The 20841-nt window shown below is 34.3% G+C and overlaps 1 non-coding gene across 1 annotated transcript; it reads left to right on the top strand.

The window, feature by feature from the left end:
* The first annotated feature begins 6886 nt into the window (after window positions 1–6886).
* Trnad-guc (transfer RNA aspartic acid (anticodon GUC)) lies at window positions 6887–6958 on the top strand. Its single transcript has one exon. It is a non-coding gene; the product is annotated as a tRNA-Asp (tRNA).
* The last annotated feature ends 13883 nt before the right edge of the window (window positions 6959–20841 follow it).

The raw sequence follows: 20841 nt of genomic DNA, 5'->3' as shown, positions 1-20841 counted from the left end.
TAAATATAACAAACGGAAACTAGTATTAAAATTTATGAATAAATTACGACTAATATTAAAAGTACACTGCAAGCGAAACTAAAGTAACATATAATGAAAACAAAAACAAAAACAAAATCGATAGCTCTTGGCATTTGCAATGCGAACTACATGAATAAAATATAAAAAAGGGGAAAACGAGAAGAAGAAATCAGCAGGAAAATACAGTTGAAAATTATTGAAAATGTGGAAAATTGTAAGCAGATTATGGTAGCAGTCGAGAAACGGGAAGAATCGTAAGTTAAGGCAATTCACACACACACACACACACACAAACACACATATACACACAAACACATTACACCCACATTTATACAGACAAAAAGAAACAACAACAATTGCAATTATATTAAACGAAATTATTATAAAAGCGAAAAATGCAAAAAAAATGAAAAGCGAAAACAAAAAACCAAAAAAACGAAGAACTAAATAAAGAATCTGTAACGTTATATGGAAAACCAATTAAAAATGACTTTTCATTTCAATTTTCCCATTTAAGGTCAAGGATGCCAGCTGAGTCACAGCCATCCAAAAAGGACAAAAGCCAATCGGCAAATATTTAAAGTGCTCTCGAAAATATTTTATCTAAATTTTTTGCAGCATCTCTCTGTCCCGTTAACTTCCTCTCTCCGGATGGCAGGACAAAAGTAATTCCATAAACTGCAGCACTTAAGCAAAAAAGAAAAATCTTTGATTTATTTAACAACCTGCAGTAAAAGAGCACAGAGTGCCGAAGAGAGGAAAAGAAAGTAGCAAACAAAAAAATGAAACAACAAAAAGGAAACAACTTAGTAAGCTGACTGCCGTCATAAAATTCCTCAACCAAAATCAATACAATTTGCCGTGGCTGGGGGTGAATAACTAGGATTTTTTACTGCAAATGAGGAACGTCACAAAACTCCCTTCAGTCTTAGGCGTCAATGAAAAATATGGCAAACTTATTAGATATGATGAACAAGACTCTGGCTGGGACTCATAAATATTTAAGCAGGAGGCAGCAAGCGATTGCAATCGATAGAGTTGCTCCTTGCGATCCTAGCAATATGCAAAGCAAAGATTCTTAGCAGTGCACCCTCAAAGTATGCTATAAAAATGTAAATAATATACCTTAAATTTTTCTAAGGGGTAAGTATGGAAAAATGGTAAAAATTCAAAAAATCCGCCGTATCTCGGCTATTTGAAGGACGATCGGGATGTCCTTTGGCACAAGGATAACTCTTTTGAAAAGATACCGATTGGCATACCCAAAAGGACGAATGACCTGCAAGCAATCGATTTGGAAGGACTTTTTTAAATACCGAAAATACTGTATTTCTCGGCCGTATCCTGTCTGATCCTTGCGAGTCATATGCTAAACTAAATCTTTTAATAAGAGCTATCATCCTGCCAAAGGACATTCGAATTGTCCTTGTAGTTCCCGAGTTATCGCGCACTTAGCCAATTTTACCTTATTCTCATGAGCCGAGGACCCAAAAATTACATGTGTTGGATGCTTAGATGACCCTGTAAATTTTTGATGCAAATCGATAGAGTTGGTCCTTACGATCCCAACAATATGTGTCCTTTGAAAATGCGGCAGGATATCGCTGAGATGTAGCTTGTTTTCGAAAAATGATCCTTTGTACACCCTCAAAGTATGCTACAAAAAAATGTAATTTGTAAAGCGCCAATTTCGAATTTGTATTTACAATAAAAGAATCCGTTAAAATTCAAAATTAATTGTTTTTATTTTTTAATGTTTTGTTGTCATATCTCTCAAATCTTTCAAATCGTTAAGAATCTTGGCAGGACTTATATCTTTTTAAACAGGACAACCAGGGCTATCGGTTGGCATTCAAGAATATTAAGGATCTTCGAAAAAAGGTGACCTCGAATTTTTGCAAGGGGGTGGTATAGAAAATTTGGCTAAAAATCGGAAAATGCCCAGTATCTCGGCTATTTGAAGGACGATTGGGATGTCCTTTGGCACAAGGATACCTCTAATCAATACAAACAGATTGGAATGACAATAAGGACGAATATCCTGCAAACAGAGAAGTTGCAAGGACTTTTTTTTAATACAGAAATTAGCGTATATCTCGGCCATATCCTATCCGATCCTTGCAAGTCATGTGTCAAACGAAATATTTTGATAAGACCTATCATTCTGCCAAAGGACATTCAAATCGTCCTTGCAGTTCCCGAGATATCCTAAACTTAGCGATTTTCACATATTTCCTTTGTCTCACAGACTGAAAAATTACAAGTGTTGATTCTTAGATAACCCCATCACTTTTTTATGCAGATCGATAGAGTTGGTCCTTGCGATCCTAGCAATATATGTCCTTTGAAAATGTAACAGGATATGGCTGAGATATAGCTTATTTTCGTGTAGTTTAAAATCTCTATCTGTTTGCACCTGTAAGTATGCAATGCAAAAATTCATCTGCGGAGTATAAATATTCTACAGTTTGAGTGGCATTGCAAAGCATTTACAACAATATTTTTACATCCGTTGCATACTTTCAGGATGATATTTTAATAAGTGTTCGTACAGTTTGGGAACTATTAGAGACTAAAAATTTGTGTGCATACTTTTAGGATGAAAATACAATATTTTTGCATAGTTGCATTTGATGTATTATTTCGTTGCATACTTTTAGGATGGAAATTTAATGATATTGTCATTTTACAGTTTGAAGTGAAATTATTTTAAATGTATACTTTTAGGATGCACATTTAATAATATGAATGCAGATTCATTCTTACTATTCAGCACACTTTCAGTGTGATATTTAAGAAATACAAGAATAGAATACATCAATCGGTTTTTAGTCAGTTGCCAACATATTTTTACTATGCAGATAAAATATTTTGTGATGCTAACATTACGAGCTGCATTTAAATCAACCGCCGTAAATTGTCTGACTAAAAATAGTTTACATAAATTCCGGCTTAAATATATTGCCTGGCATTATTCATTGTACTGGCCGACTTACAACTTGTCGTATGCGCAATTTGTTTGCTGCTTTAAACAATTGCGGAAACGTGCGACAAAAGCACTGAAGAGTGGCAGGAGTTGGAGGCGGGCAAAAGCACAGTTCTTTTTTGAATGTAGGGGGCGGTCGGTGAATCGCGAAGATAAATGTTCAACAGGGAGCAATAATATTGTAAATTTGATGCTTCATTGGCGGCAACGGAGGCGGCGTCAACAGTGGCAACGGCAGCTTCACCAAAGGACTGAGAGGAGCCGTTTATTATATTTGTTTTGTGGCTGCGCAAGGATTTTATTTCACTCCACCCGCTAGCGACAACAACCTTTGCCTATAAAAATGCCAAAATGAAGTCGCAGAGGGCCAAATCCATTCACAAAGGCAACCATGTTCATTTTTTTTTTTTTTTTTCTCTTTGTTGCTTTGCAATTTTCAAAAAGAATGCGACAAGAAGAACCCACACAATATTTGTTTTGGAATTTTCGCCAGGGGCAAGAGAAATTCTTTTTTTTTCTGTCTTCTACATGCAAACTGTTGTTTGTTAAGTTGTGTGAGTGTGTATTTGCTAGTGTGTGTATTTGTAGATGGTGTTGGCTTTATTTGCTGATAGTGCAACAAACAAACGCCAGGCAAACCAAATAGGATACAAGCACATATATTATGCTACTGTCTTAAGACTGACCTCAGGCTGTTTAAACATCTATTGGCTTTCGCTTAGTCATACAGTGTATGTGTGTGTATGTGTATGTCAGCTGATAAAAGATTGTAGACAATAGCATAAACATTTGCATAGAGCTGACTTTGATTTCCCAACTCGTTGGACTCGGTAAACACATTTTAATGGACCGGCTTTAAGTGCTGCGGCCAAAGGTGTTTTTTTATTTCTCTTTCTAACATTCGGCAGTAAGCTTTCAACAAAGTGACACATTGCTTGACAAAGCAAGTAAATTCTTGCATATTGAATTCAAGCCAAAAAATCATGTTACACATTCGCCCACAGGATAAGCACACACACGTCATCGGTCCTTTCATTTTTCGTGTTTTTTTTTTTTTGTCGTGTTCTTTGTTGCTTGTTGAGGATTCTTTTTCTCTGTTGCTCATCTAACATATTTCAATATTTTGCCAACATGTCACATAGACGACATTCATTTCCTATAGTCAACACGCACAATTTGTCGCTTTCAAATGAAATGAAATGCTTCAAGACAACAGAAGCATAACAAAAAGCTGTCTGACTGTGTATGATCGACAATCACATACTCCTTTCTTTTTCCAAGTAATTCTTCTAAAATTCACTTCTTTTAGAGCGTATTTGTTGACGGGTTTCACTTCCAACTGCAGCTGTTTATCATCATTTGCTCAATCCGCAGACAATGACAGCATTAAGCAAACATTCGCTGTCAATATTCTGAAGCAGGGTATAAAATAAAAAAAAGAAAAACAAGCAAAAAAATCGTCTGGAAAAAAACGGTTTGAAAATCGAATGTTGCACCGGAAAATCTGGCAAAATAAAACTACAAATGCGCACGTGTTGCAGCAACGATGACAAGACGAATAGCTATCCTCGTTGAATTTGTACATTCTGGTTGCAATCTGTAGTGTCGAGCTACCCTCAAGCATTTTATACAAAGGGTATATTTGACAACGAAACATGTTTCAGCCCAAAAGCGAAAATCAACACACTGTCGGGCCGCAGTGAGTGGATCAGGGACAGCAGCAAAGCAGCTAGCTCGAGGCCAGGCGGCTTGAGAAAGATGCCAGGATAACAAGTGCGGGGGCGACGACGATGGAGTGGGTGTGGCATGCCGAGAAGGGGCTGTGTTTAACTAGACACACGCTTGTGCACAGCACGGAAATACTTAAAAGCAAAGCAGCAACAAAAGCAACATAAAATTTCATTTGATTTCAGCCTTTTAGAGCCAGGCCAAACAAAATGTTGAACAAGAACAATTTAAGCAGCAATCATACGAGACTTGATAGCGACCAGTTCCATTTTCCATTTGCCATTTCCCATTTTCCCACTTTCCTACTTTCCACTTTAGTTCGGTCGCTCGTTAAGGCCAACTTGTCAGTCAATCAAAGGTCAAGGGTCGATCCTTAAAAAGGGATTGTGCTCATGACAAGAATTAGACAAATAGCGTAGCAAACATATTAAATTTTGTGGTTACAAATTGCTTAATGAATGCGTCGCACAAAACCTCAGGCACACGCTTCCAGGCTCTAGAATCCGCTTTCAACATATGCAAATACAACCAAAAAAAAAAATTGAAGAGGAATAAAATGAAACCATGGAGAAAATGGGGAAATGTGGATGCGCTTTATGTGGCGACAAAATTTTCATTACTATTTGGTTTTCCCACACACATTTGCATAAATTCAAATGGAGCACGTCTCTCAACAGGCTCCGGGCGATAGATTTCACTGAGCTGCTGGCTAGAGATGGACACGGGTCGTGAGACAACCGAATAAGGATACTTTGACAAATGAGATTACAAAGTGAATGGGATAATGAAGAAAATATTCAGGCAAATAAAAATCACTCACAAAACACTAAAGGTAATTAAATGCACAAAAAAGAGAAACCACAACAATGTGTTAGAAACACGCTGCCATCTCCAAAGTGGAGACCACATCAAAATGCGTCCAACTTAATTGTGTGCCCAAAGAGTTTTTGGGCGATTTGTTGCTTAAGCTCCTTTTAATTGCATGCCAAAGTCCTTTGCTCAGATTTCACTGCTAGCTAGCTGCGTGAGCACACACACATATTACATAACATATCAAGCGGTTAACCGCTATTTGTGATATTAATTGGTCTCTTTGTCTCAACTCACACTTCAAAACTCAACTCTTACTCTCTCGATTTATTCGATTTACGTGTTTGCCATTGACTTCTGGGAGTGTGGTAAATGTTTGGCCTAGCTTTGGGCCTTTGTGCATTATCCCAATTTAATAAATCCCATTAAATTATTGAATATATGCCGCAACTGCAGCCACCTAAAGCTGCCTAACAAACATGAGAAATTATCTACTGCAACGGCATTGAACACATGTTCACTAAGCTTCAAAATTGTCCAAGTCCAGGGCATCAGTTCAGCTTATGCTCTTGTTGCGTTCAATGCAAATAGTCTAATCATCCATCGGGAGTCACGCCTCTAAGCAAACCTAATGCAATTACATTAGGCTTAGTGAAAGCTATTAAGCTATTATGCGGACAGCGTCGTCGGTGTGTCTATAATGCTGATTTGCTTCACAGCTAAGACTCTCTCATTGATATCTCAATGATGACAGCGTGGAAATGCAACTGACTGAATTCACTCGACTCTTATTCACATTAATTTTTGAACGTTTACTTACGCAATTTAAGCACATCTTTAGCAAAGTGCTGTACACGTGGCGTATGCGTAATTTGATGAGCGTTTATTGCATATCATTTAATTGATGATATATTACTGTTCAACTTTGAATAATTGAGCAGCCAAGTAAAATCAATTCGTACCGTTGGTTCATTTTAAATAAATTATTGCAGTGCGTATACGCAATTTATTTAAGAACAAAGTGTCTTTTATTATGGAATATATTGTTATACATAATCTTACGAATCTCTAAACCACAATTAATTAAAAATTGCAACGACGAATTTAAAGAATATCAAGAATAACTTTTTATTTAAATTATCTCAAATTGTTTACAATCTGATTTATTGCTATAAATAATCTGCTGTTTTATGGTTTGATAATGTAATCTAAATTAAGATAAGATTTGTGTGATTTCAAAAAATGTTGAAATGCTTGTAGCATCTTTAAGAATAAATACAATTTATAAAGGGCAACCAAATTTACCAATTTCACAGCTATTTGGCAGCGTAGCAAACAACATCCTCGATAGTATAGTGGTTAGTATCCCCGCCTGTCACGCGGGAGACCGGGGTTCAATTCCCCGTCGGGGAGGTGTGTAAAATATTTTTTATTTAATTCTTTTATTTATCAATTTTTCGTAAATATATTTAGTGCATTAAAATGGCAACACATTTATTTTGTATTCAAATGTATACTATATAAAGTCTTATTACATTGTATAAGTCAAGGCTTCATTAGCCAATAGAATTAATAGTAGTAGATATATACAAATTAAATTAATTATTTATTTATTTATAATTTTTTTTAATAATTTTTGTTAATCACTATAAAAAGACAACACATTTTTTTAATATTAAAAAAAAATTATAAATTATTAATTGAATTTGTTTAAACATCATTTAGAAATAAAATTAATTAGTAGACATGTAAAAATTCAATTTATAAGATTAGCATTTATTTAATATTACAAAAAAAAATAAGTATTATTATATTGTAGAAGTCAAAACATCATTAGCAATAGAATGAACTAGTCGAAAATAAGTTAAATTCTTTTATTCTTAAATTTAATTGTAATTATATTAAGCTTTTTAACTGACAACCAAGTTTTGTAATATGCACAAAAATAAGAATTAAATTATTCTAAAGGTCAAAAGATCATTTAGCAATAAAATTAATCAATATATATAATATATAATACTAATATAATTTAATATAATATAATAAAATATGTCTCATAATATTTTAAGATTAAATAATTATTTTTTATACAATTTTGTGTTTTAATAAATTTTAAATATGGCAAAATTACAATATTTTATAAGCCAAGAAAATAAATGACAAATACTTCTTACTAAAAACGACAGCTCAAAGAAATTATCAATTTTAAGTGTAATTATGAATTATGAAATGCTAAAAAATTAAAATAGTTGCACACATTTTCTTGATGTACTGCAGAAAAGAAGTGTTTAACCAATTTATTACCTGAGTTTTTTCTCTCACCGCATAATTGCTGCTTGGAAAGTTAAGAAAACATTTTCCGCCTTTTCACGCAAGATAATTATTATTTTTGCCTGGTTTCAGTTGCATATGAAATGAGCTGATGAAAACAATTACAGTTAAAGTTATGGCAGAAAAGAAAAGACAAGTTTCAATTGCAGACTGTTATTAACTTTTGTTGCCACAATTCATTTGGCCAATGCCCGCGAAACGGAAGAAATGCCGGTGAAATGTGATACACAATGCGTTCGGGCTCAAGAAATATGCAAAACTTAATGCAACGCACACACGCTGCAAAGACTGAGAGCTGCAGGGCTTCGAGTCCAGAGCTACTTTATGGGAATTAATCAGCGCAATTATGCTCGAACGTAATGCAATTTACGAAATGAAAAATGGCACAGTGTGGCAAAGTGCTGCAAAAGAAAAGAAAGGAAAAGAAGTGAAATATAAATTGCATAAATGAAAACTTCTCAATTCGAAATGGAATTTCTTAAGTTGTTGTCTTCGTTTAAGCATATGAAATGCATAAACGTTGCACTGCCAAGAGTCAATTAGTCGTAAAGAAAACGCAAAATATGCAGTTTTTCATTTTTGTTGATATCTTCTTCAATTTGTTTGCGGCACTCGCGAAGCGCTTTCAAGACACGTTCTGCGCCGCATCTTTACCATCTTTCCATTTAACGTAAATACACAATGACAAGATACACTCGCACACAACACAGACACACAACACGCACACACACTCAGACACTTGTGTACAATTGGCTACTTCTCTTTTGGGCTGTGAACACTGCAAATGAATTTTACACATTTTATTATTTGAGTGCTCTACGGCAGCAGACCAGACGATGCGACGTTCTGGCATTTATTATGTCCTTTCAGCGGGGCAGCGCGGCACGTCAAAAGCGCCCGGCAAAGAGTTTATCAGCGAGCATTGCATCCTCATCGAAGCCTGCCTCAGCCCCATTGATATAACGATTGCAGCTGCCGTGCCTGCTGTTGTCGTTGTCATCGTCGTTGTTGTTGTTGTTGTTGTCCTTGTTATTGCAGTTGTTGTTGTTGTTGTTATAGTCGTGGCTTTACGTTCTCCTCCGGCGTTTGAAATCCCCAATACACACGCTCATACACACACACACACACACACACAGCTGGTCTTGTATGAACGCACACTCAGAGATGGTCAACACTCTCGCATTTGCACTCTTTCATTAAAATTTGTGCGCTGTTGGCTTTTATTAAATGAATATCCATGTGCATTTACTTCCTCTTGCACTTCTGTTGCTGCTGCTGCCGCTTCTTCTTCTTCTTCTTTTATGCCCTTTTCCCCTTCATCTGTCGCTAGTCCTTGCTGCTCAAGTGAAAATGCAATCAGCGTATATTACGCACATACAAAGTTGTTGCATTCAAATTATCCAATGAAATTCATCTGCAATTCTCAATACTTGAAGAATTTATTCTTTTAATAAAATATGCAAAATTAATAATTTAATCTGATTTATATTAATATAAATTTGATTCAAGAAAATGTTGTGCTAATTCATGAATAACAAATATGGAAATTCGTAAAACAAATGTGATACATTGCGTATACGTAATTTATCTAATTTAATAAATGTGCATTCTTATTTGAATTTAATGCATTTGTTTACTTGACATATTACAGCGAGTCCTTTAAAAGGAAAATGTCATAAATATATCTATATAATTTCTTTATAGAAATTAAAGTCGAGTTCAATTCAGTTTATCAATATATGTACTATATGTTGCGACAATATTTAAAGTGAAAAAAACATACCATACATATATCAAATTATAATTTTTCTGAATAAAGATGATTAGCATTTTAGTTGGAACTAACAACGATTTTGGCATTATTTTTCCGTTTTAAGATAATTGCATAAGAATGAAACAAATTTATTTATTTTAGTTTTCATATTAAAATTAAGATTAGTATTTAATACTTTATGTTCAATATAATAAATAAATAAGCACAATTAAATACAATTATTCTATTAAATGGTTTTAGTTTCAATTCACATGATAATTTAATTAAAGAAACGTGTTCAAAATGTAGTTAAAAATTATAAATTGAAGCAAGTAAACGTATACTTAATTTTATTATAATACATAAACGTAAATTCTTCATTGACAAAGTTTTATAGCCAAGCAGTTTTATATCCGAAATGATCTGCACATTTAATTTAATATAATTCTATCAAATGTAATTGTTATTTAAATAAATATACTACTTATAAAAACCTTTAGTAATTATTTGCTTTATTACACTTGTCATATTTTCTACATTGCATTTATTTTATTTGATGTTTTTCGAAATGTAATTTCTTTTGAGCGCAGTCATTCCACACTTCTCCCCGCTCCAAACAAAGGCTGCAAATTCATTTGTCTACTCATTGTGTTGGAGCATTCATTCCCTTTCCCGCCTTTCTTTAGTTGGGCGCCGGGCAATGTAACGAAAAAATTCACTTCCCTCAGGTGGAGCAGGAAACGCGTGACATTTGGACACACCGTGAACCGGATGTACAGAATTTTTCGACAAGCACTGTGGAAATCACGTAAATTTCATTTACAATACACTCGCATTCGCACTCGCAAAATACAAACCAAAGGAAAGTGCAATGAAAATCATAAAAAATAACAATCGTAGTAATAATGGTAATAATAATTGCAACGAGATTTAATTGTGCTTGGACGTTGTGCCAAAAAAAATACAATTTCAGAAGCCGCACACACACACACTCGCACACACTCACGCACACACACTTGGTGCAGCTATAGAAGAGTGTGTCACAATGCGCAGAAGGTGCAAAAGGATATGCGCCATGAAATCCGTGTGCTTTTAATGTTGAAAAATGAGTTTGTGAGCACGTCGTACCCAACGACCACGACCACGCCCACTCTTCCCCCTGCCGCCCATGACCGGGAGGTGGTGGCCTGCACTTTGTGTGTGCAGCGAAGCAATTTGGCGTATGAAACGGGTCAGGTCAGTAGCGTGTCCCCTCTTTTTCCCACCCTCCTCCTCTACCTACTCCATCTGCTGCTCTTGCTGGCTTTTATGCAGCACTTTCGAAAAAGTTGCTTTTCTGCTCACGTTGCTGTTGTTGTTGTTGTTGCTGTAGTTCAATATATGCACTGACTGCTGGCTGTAGCTCCTGCTTCTCTCACTTTGCCAAGTCATTAAGCGTATGTGTTTGGCATGTGTGTGTGTGCGTATACACTCAAATGCATTTCTGCTTCTTCTGCCACATTTAATTGAAGGAAATTAGTTTTAAGTGGCTTTAATATTTTAACTGCCCGCCATCAAATGGTCACTATGCCATGCCACGCCATTTCAAGTATTGCCAAAATTTAAGAAAATTATCAGCCAACAAAAGCTTCTTTAAAGCAGCTTGAAAAAATTTTATTGCAATGCACAACACTTAGGTGGCGGCTTAAAAAGAGTACTTGAACTTACTTATTATAATAATTTTGTTATGAAAACTTCTGTTCGAAATATAGAAATAGATTACTTCCACAACCCTCTTACTGTTATATGGAGATTTTATTCAGAGAAATATATTAAATTGTATAAAATATTAATATCGATTAAAGACACATTTAAGAAAACTATCAGCCAATAAATGCTTTAAAGCTACTCGAAAAAGTTTATTGCAATGCACGAAATTTATGTGAAAGTTTAAAAAAAAAGTACTTGAAAGTAAAGTGATTATATTGATTGCATTCTTTTTATTATAAAAACTTTTACTAGAAATATGGGCAAATAGAAATTAATCCCTTAAACAACTTCCTCACTGTAAAAATTAAAGTTTTTGCTGAATATCTGCTTCACAGAAATGGCAACTACATACATTTTGGTGTGAGTATTTGTACAATAAGTCCATTAAAGAAGCATTTGCATTTATTCAATTTGGATAGCGGGTATCTCTTGTTTTTTATTATTACATTATGAAATAAGTAAATAATATTATTTCATTATAACTAAATTATATAATTTCATAATGTTATATTAAGCAGTTGTTTCTTAGAAATATTTATTACCTAATCTCTAAGCTTTAAGTAAATTCTGTTAAAGTTTAAGATAGGTTAAAGTCAATCAAAATATATCTGCTCAATTTAAGTATGAAATTATTAAGCTTAAGCTTATGTAAACTCCTAGTTCAACTTACTGTCTGCAAGCAAAGCAAGTTAGCCTGGCAAACAAATGCGAAGAAAAGCTTAAGTAAATTGTATGCAGAACAAAGAGCTACTGTAAGCACAGCTGTTTGGTCAAGAGCCACTGACCAGAGTCAAGAGCCAGGCAGCCAGGCAGGTAGCTAGCTAGCACTTACAACTTACCGCAGTAAGTAAGCTCAATGAGCAATAAATTGTATATTTACCTGCTGCGTTTATTTCCGTTTCCGTTTGCTGCTCACGCTTGCGTCTTATTGATTTCTCTGGCTGCGGCTCTGCGGCACATGTTGTGCGAATTGAAATAGTTATGACAAGCCAAGCAGCGTGGGAGCAAGATTCGCAAAGAGGAATGCGAATGGGAATGGGAATGGGAATGGGAATGTGAGTGTGCCAAATTACCATATAAATGGATTACGCGAAAGGAAAAAGGGTTGAGAAAATGGAAAAATCAGCAGCACTCACTGGCAGCAGCAGCAGCAGCAGCAGCCACAAAACGTTTTTCCAATTTGCCAAACGGAAATCATTTTCTTATTATACTCGTAGTTGCAGCCAGCTTGCAACATCATCATTATTATCGCCTCTCTCACTCACACTTGTGCTCCATCTCTTTCGCTCTTTCTCTCTCTCTCTCTCTCTCTCTCTCTCTCTCTCCGAGCTGATTAGCTCGGAGGCTCTTTGCCACATTAGCAACACTTTTACTGTCAACTCAAAAGGAATTATGAGCTGACGCCAAAGGAAGCCATGAGTTTGCTTTAGAACTGCGGAAATTGCAGCAGTAAACGACGTCAGCCAAGAATGAATATCAGCCAGTAGCAATATGAATACGACTAAGAGTATGACTGTATGGGTGTGAGTGCGAGTGAGTGCTTTGGCAAGTTTTTGGCTTGATTTATGACTAAACTGCTGCTGCCAGGAAATTAATATTCGCGAATTATTCATCGACAGCAAGTTTTGCGCCATTTAAGTCGCACATATTTGTTTATGCATTTTTCTTTGTGAATTAATGCTTGAATATTATTTGGTTGTAAGACTTAGACATTCGTTTGTGCATTTGCCATGTGAATTAATGCTTAAGTGTTATTCGAAGTTAAAGTCATCAAAGTAAACGTTATTTACAAGTTGTACATTAAATAAATGAATAAAAATGTTCTATTATACAAATTTTTAAGCAGTTAAAGTGATTCTTTGGCAATTTTATATAATTATCAAGTGCAACACTAAAATTAAAAAAAAAAAAATACTAAATACAAACTCTACTTTAAATTGTGATTTAAAATTAAAAGAAAACTATTAAGAAAGTAACAGTCGAGTGTGCTAGACTTTGAGAAAAATAGTGCAGTATTAATTATATTCCAAATTATTGTGCCAAGGTCTATATTTGGTATATAGATAGAGTACTACATTCAAAATATACCACAGAGTACTAAAATATACCATTATGTAATATAAAGCATCTAAGACCCCATTGCATTAGACGGTTTTTGCCACTCAAAAGTAAAATAATTTATACAATTTTTATCTGATCACGGCTTTAGCTTTAAAATTACGTTTGATATTTTAAATAATATAAATCACTGAAATTTTTAAGAAATTTCACAAATATTATTATGTATGTATAAGAAGTATATTTAAGCACAGTTTTTTTTTTTTATAAATTATTTCTATAATAAAATATAAAATTAATTGAAAGGTTTTGGTTAGTTTAACATACTGAACTGTTAGTTATTTAATTTTTAAACTTATCTTTGCTCACCATACACAAATATTCACTTTACGATCTTTTGGCTATTCCGAGAACTCTCTCTTATCAGGTTAGTTACGCTCATATTATTACTCTCTTCTCTTTTGCAACTCTGTACTTCAGAAAGAGTAATTCAGATCGACGCGATCAGACTTGATCGAAGAGTAAAATAAATAGGACGCTCGAAAAAACAAGTTGCCACAACTTATAATTAAAATAAATAAGATAACATGTGTTAATGTTGTGGAAACAAGATCCAAGTAAAATCTTAATATCTTTGATAAATTGTAATACATACAAATTATTTATACATTTTGGTTAGCTGAACTTTTTAAACGCTTTTTAATTTAAGCATTTTTTTCAGCTCAAGTTAAATCGTTAATATACAATAAATTAAGCTGTAACTGAGTGTAAATTGTGTTGTGAGCGAGTGAGATCAAAGCCACATCAGCTGCACAAACTGAGCACCGAAATTTGGCAATAAAAATAAATTAATAATACATTTAATTAGTTTTGTGTGCGTCATGCAACACCATTGGGTGCCACAATGACGCACGATGTCGACTCGCGTTGTGAAGCTTTGCATTTAAAACGGAATTTTTAGACTGAAAAACAGTAACGTTGGCCAAAAACAGTAACGTTGTAATTCTTATTGTTGCTGTTCCAGTGGCGAAAACTAATTTAAAACATTTTAACACTTGTTTGTAATGTTGCAAACACTCGCAGTGGCAAGTTCTGTATTGCCGTTGCTCTCGTTGTTGTTGTTGTTGTTGTTATTATTGTAATTTTATTAGATTTCAGTTGTGCCACGTTCTCATTTTTGGCCACATTAAATTTTCGCCAAGCATTATTACTACCCATATACTCTTCCTCTCTCACTTTCTCGTTTCCACTTCCACTTCGCATTTCCTTTTCCTTTCTCTGTCTCACTCTCACTCTCGAGTTCATTGGCTAAGCCCAGTTATTTGTTTCTGGGATTTTTGCCGCCTTTATTGCCAAAACATTTGTTCAAATAACGAGCGCAATAAGAGCAGCAACAACAACAGAAACACAGCATAAAATATGTATCCACTTTTATGGAGTTTTAATTTGTTTTGTCGCCAAAAACACTTCGGCTTCGGCTCCCCCGAAAACTCTTGCCCTTGGCTAATATCCGTTTCACATTTTGGCTAAAGCTGAAACACTCAAAAAGTGCAATTACCCAAATGGCGTTATAATTTACACGTGCTGCTGCCATCTACCGACTACTAAATACCGAATACCGAATACTGAATATCCGGTTAACTCAAATCCATTACCCAGTAACGATTAAACATTTTGTGGGCAGAGTTAAAGCCAATCGAAGCCAATCAAAAAAGAAGTTGTATTGGTTCAAGCGAATGGCAAATGTAAGGAAATAAGTGTAATCAAATCATCGCCATCATCATAAAAAGTTAACAGCACTTTTATTTGTTTACAACACACATAAAAAATAAAATTATTAGTATAAATATAACTTCATTATCCGGTAATAGATTCGGTTTAATCTTTGTAATGGAAGCGAGTGAAATATAAAAAAAAATGGAATATGAGAAATACTTATATGCGACTATAAATGTCTTAAAAGTGCTGAACTCTTCATTTATAGAATGGAAGATTTTTGACACTTAAAAGATGTGTGTTGTTTATTTCTTTTTACTGTTAATCTGCAGCTCTGAACTTTGAAATAGCAGTGGGACAGAAACAAAACTACAGAACGGTTTTTTGTCCATATTCCATTTTATTAGTTGATCGCTTGCATAGAGTTAAGAAAAAGCAAAAACACTTTCAGATTTATTCCGTTTTCTTGTTTTTTAAGAAAGGTTGTACGCACTGCTATTTCAAAGTTCACAGCTTAATATTGGAATAACTTATAACGTATGGATAATAGTAGTAAATATACATAAAATATATAATTGGAATAATCTTTCATTAGAATAAAGAACCACAGTCATGGAAAGATACACAAATATATACTTAAAAGTTCTTAAAGCTATCATTAAAAAGAAGAAAAGTTTATTCTTTAATTGCAAATTTTCTTTAAGGAATTATTTAGCAATTAAAAAGAAAAATATAATTTATTAAGAAATAATTGCACCTAAATAAGACTTAAGAATATTTTTAAAATCTTTCATTCGCTTTAGAAAATGGACACTAGAATAAAAAAAAAAAACTAAGCAATATTTGATAATTTAGAAAAACTTTACTTCATTCACTAAACAAAAGTTATTCTAATTATTTTTATACCCGCTACCCATAGGGTAACATAGAAGGGTATTATAACTTTGTGCCGGCAGGAAATGTATGTAACAGGTAGAAGGAGGCATCTCCGACCTTATAAAGTATATATATTCTTGATCAGCGTCAACAGCCGAGACGATATAGCCATGTCCGTCTGTGTGTCTGTCCGTCTGTCCGTCTGTCCGTATGAAACACTGGATCTCAGAGACTACAAGAGATAGAGCTATAATTTTTTTTCGACAGCATTTGTTATGTTTGCACGCAGATCAAGTTTGTTTCAAATTTTTGCCACGCCCACTTCCGCCCCCGCAAATTAAAAAAATCGAATAACAAGCGTAATTTTAAAGCTATAGTTCCGAATTTTGGTATGTATATACAATAATAACTATAGTATTTATGATTTCTGAAAATTTGGTTGCGATCAGATAAAAATTGTCGAAGTTATTAAAGAAATACTTTTGTATGGGCAAAAAAGCCTACTTTCTAGGGGTCTTAGTTGCTTTGGCTGACAATCTGGTATCTTGTGTCGTCTATGGTATATTTTGATATACTATATCGATATACCAAATATACCATTTGGTATATTTTTAGTATTTTTGCAGTATACTTGGTATATTTTGAGAAAATACCGCAAAATATATTTCTTTTATTCAAAATGGGTAGCGGGTATCTCACAGTCGAGTACACTCGACTGTAGCTTTCTTACTTGTTATTTCAATATTTAAATTTTAATTTACTGGATCTAACAAATATATACTGAAAATTAACTGAATATTAACTTTCCAAAATGTATTTTTGCTATGTGTAAATATGGAAAGCAATTGTATCAGTAACTCAAATTAATTACAAATTACATTACGCTATTCTCTCAGTGCATAAATGAAATTAAATGTCTGCTTAATTTTGGCAGCAGTAAATGTGAAATTATTTACAAATTTATTCATTTGGATAAATAGTGATATTGCAAATATATATCACATATGCAGGATGAAGAGGGCTGAGGGAAAGCCAAAACCCCATCTGCACTCAATAGCCTGTTCAATTCGAGAGAGAGAGAGAGCGGAGAGTGAAGTGCGGGGCTAGGAGGAGCTTTGCAAATAAATTACAATCCAAAAAAACGTGAGCTAAGCTGAAATATGTTTTGCAAAATTCCGTCGAAAAATTTGTGAACATTGAAATTGGGACAACATGTGCGCGCCTTTTGCTCTGGCATTTGCAATAAATTTTGCTGATTTACGAGAGCAAAGATGGTAGCCAAGGGAGGGACGGAGGGAGGAAAGAAGCAAAGGACGCTGCACGCTTAACTGAGTAAATAAATGTTGCATGCGATTTTTTTTCATTCGTGTGTTGTTGTCGCATGACATTATTTGTTGCACTTTAATGCGGTGAGCGAAAGTCTTCATCCAGAACTTTTGCATGAACGAATTAAACACTTAGACGTTTTTTATTCTCACTCTTTTTTTTGCCATGAATTTGAATAATACATTAGCTGCGACCTCAACAGGTGTGTGTGTGTGTGTGCGAGTGTATGTAAAAGCTTTTAGCGCCTAAAGCTATGCAAAGCAGCAGGCAAGCATAACTAAGAAGCACAAAGTTGCAAGTTGCTCGTTGCAAGTTTTGTGAGCTGCATTTGGAATGCAAAAAGTGCACTTGTCATTAGCCACAGTTTGGATTGCTGCAAGTGCTGTTGCAATCTCGATGCGCACATGCCACAGACACACACACACGTACACACTTGCATACACAATCTAATCTTTGGCCGAAAGTTTTCGCATTAACTCGGCATTTGATGCTCGAAAAAAACTATTATAGAAAAATATTTTTCCAAGCCAAGTCTACTCCTTCTACATTGTATTAGCTGTCACTCTCAATATGCGTGTGTGAATGCAAGGCTCTATGCGTGTGTTTGTGTGTGTGTGAAAATTGCAATGAACTCGCCATTGACAGGCAGCAGAAGAAATGCCTCTTCATGTGTGAGTTTGTGTGGGAGGCGTAAATGGGGTCAACTTGCCTCAGCTACTGTTAAATACTTGCTATTGCCACATTGTGTGTGCTAAAGGCGTCGCTCTGTGGCACTGTGGCACTTGAAACCGCGGCACGTCGCCAAAATCAAAGCTTAAAGACAGCTCAACGATAAAGAGTTTAGAGCATTTAACTAGCGATTACTTTTAGTTTAATCAAAGAAATCTAAACAATTCTTTAAGTGACGTGAGTGCAACGACAAATTTTTACAACCTGTTTGCAAGTTCTTAACTTAACTTAACTTAACTTAACTTAACTTAACTGCTTCATAAAAAGTTTGCAAATAAATAAAGTGATGCTCGACAAATAAATTAAATAATGCTAATAATTTTAAAGTGATTCAACTGCGTTGTAATTAAATTAAAAAACTTATTTTACACCCATCATTAAGTCAGCTTATTATGGAAAGTGTTTTCTCTTACTTCTAATTTAAGTGTTGAACTTACTCTTTCTCTACATTTCATATTCTTTTACAACTATGCAATCATTTTATTAGAAACTTTTCGATTGACACAAACATTTCATACATTTAGCAAGTTTTAAGTTATTTTTTTGGATTCTTAAATATATGTAAAAAATATAAATATAATATTTAAATGTATGCTGATTTATCAACTATGGTTTAGATATTAAGATTATTTATTTATCTTGTAGGAAGTTTTTATTAATATTTGAAATTTGTATAGAGAAAGAAAAAAAACGCGTTAAAATCTATAATCAAATCTTTTTTTATTTATATATTTATTCTTAAATCAACAACAAATCATATTCATATTTCAAGATTGTTTCATCATCATATTCATATTTCAAGATTGTTTCTTTTAAGATCGAAAAAAATCTCAAAACAAAATATTTTCAATTTATATTTTTTTCTCTCCTTGTTGAACAAATATAAATCATTTTTATTAACTTATTCATAATTTTTTGAAGTCCAACATATATATAATAATTTCACATTCTTTTAAACAATAATGTAAAGTATATTCTTTTTTGAAGGTACTGCTCAAGTTCCTATATATGAAAGGAATATTTTTTTGTGTGATGCAAAAGCAGCTAACTAAAGAAATAAGAAAACACATAAGACAATATAATCATGTCTAACCCTAAACAACTCATCGAAGAAGTCAACACACAGAACTTGAAAAGTTTAACAAAATAACTGCTAAACTAAAAATATTATAAAAGGATGAACTTAAACCGACTGAAGACCAAAGTGATTGTACTGTAGCAATTCATTCAAAACTGCAATTATAATAAAGTAAAGTAAAACAGTAAAGTAGTTCCCTTTGCTAACAAACTGATCATTAAGTTTCATTTGCACTTTCTCAAAGAAACACATATTCATATATTAACTCTCGTGATGTTAGTTAAGCCCTCTTTATAACTCTCTCATCTCTATAACAACTCTGTACTTCTGAATATATAATTTTAAGCGTTGTTGTGTTGATCGGTAAGCTGAATAAAACGAACGATCGCAAAAGGAAAACACATTTCACAAAGCGTGTTATTTATTTAAATTTTTTTCTTGCTACTTACATAAATACTAATTTTTGTAAATTTTAAAATATGATATTAGGCCACTGTGCTTTTCTTCCTATATTTTTTGTTGTCTGAGGTTAGATTGGCACCCCATAGACCCGAACTGCAATGGGCTGCATTCCCGCAACGTCACTGGCACGCAAGCAACTGCTTTAGCTGCCGATGTCGATGTCGATGTCGATGCCGATGCTGCCCTTGCAACAGAGCAAACTCAGCTGCATTTGCAGCTTAGTTAACACAAAGGCATATTTACTTGCTGCTGGTCTTTTTTTTTTTCTTTTTGTTGTATTCTTTTTGGCCAAGTTGCTTGCATAAAATTTGATAAATTCCATAGCCAGGGCAGAAGCCCCAGACTTTTCAAGCTTCCAAGCTGACTGACGGCAAATCTAATAAAGAATGCCAATGTGTATGTGTGTGTGTTAGTCTATCTTTGCGTGTGAGTGTGTGTGTGTGTGTGCCTAGGTATCAGCATGCCAATGCGGTCAAAAGTTAAAAGGCTGAGAGTGCTTTAGCCTTGCAAAAATGAGGGAAAAGCAGCAGCAGCAGCTTTTTTAGGGATTTTTGTTGGTTAAACTGTTTTAGTTATTGCGTCGACTTGGTTCAAACTGATGGCTTTACCACTTTGTGGTTATTTAAAATCTTCAATCCCAAACCCAATATCGTCCATTCCCCTTGCACTTGCCCCTCCCCGAACCACACTCAATAACGTTGATAGAATTTCATTTTGGAGCTTAAATTGAAAATTGTTACAGGATATGTGAAAATATTTGCCTTGGCATAAGCAAAACACTTTGCACAGCCTTAAAGCGTGCTTCAAGTTGGCAAACGGAAACCTTTTTTCTATATTTTTCCGTAGGTAGTTGAACCAACTGTTGCCCCGGTGATATGTAACTTGTCAGAAGTTTGTTGACGCACAGATTAAACGTCGTACACGATGTCTGGAGCAACATGTAGATGCCATATACTAGAAGTCGGGATCATTTATCAACTGGCTTGGCAGCACTTAAGACACACTCACAATGTCTGCATAGTTAATAGCATATATATTCTCTATGCTCTCTAGCTTAGTCGTTGGAGTTCTCCAACACGTCACACAATGCCACACATTTATGATTGCTCCCCTTCACGAAAGTGTTGAGTTGATTATGCGACGTGTATCATGCCAGGCATTCACTTTTAAGCTAATGATGACTTGCATTTGTAGGTAGAAATTTACATTTCATAGTTG

Source organism: Drosophila nasuta, chromosome 2L (assembly GCF_023558535.2).
Source record: "Drosophila nasuta strain 15112-1781.00 chromosome 2L, ASM2355853v1, whole genome shotgun sequence".
Classification (NCBI taxonomy): domain Eukaryota; kingdom Metazoa; phylum Arthropoda; class Insecta; order Diptera; family Drosophilidae; genus Drosophila; species Drosophila nasuta.
The sequence above is the reverse complement of the archived record's forward strand: the minus strand, read 5'-3'. Positions and strand labels throughout refer to the sequence as shown.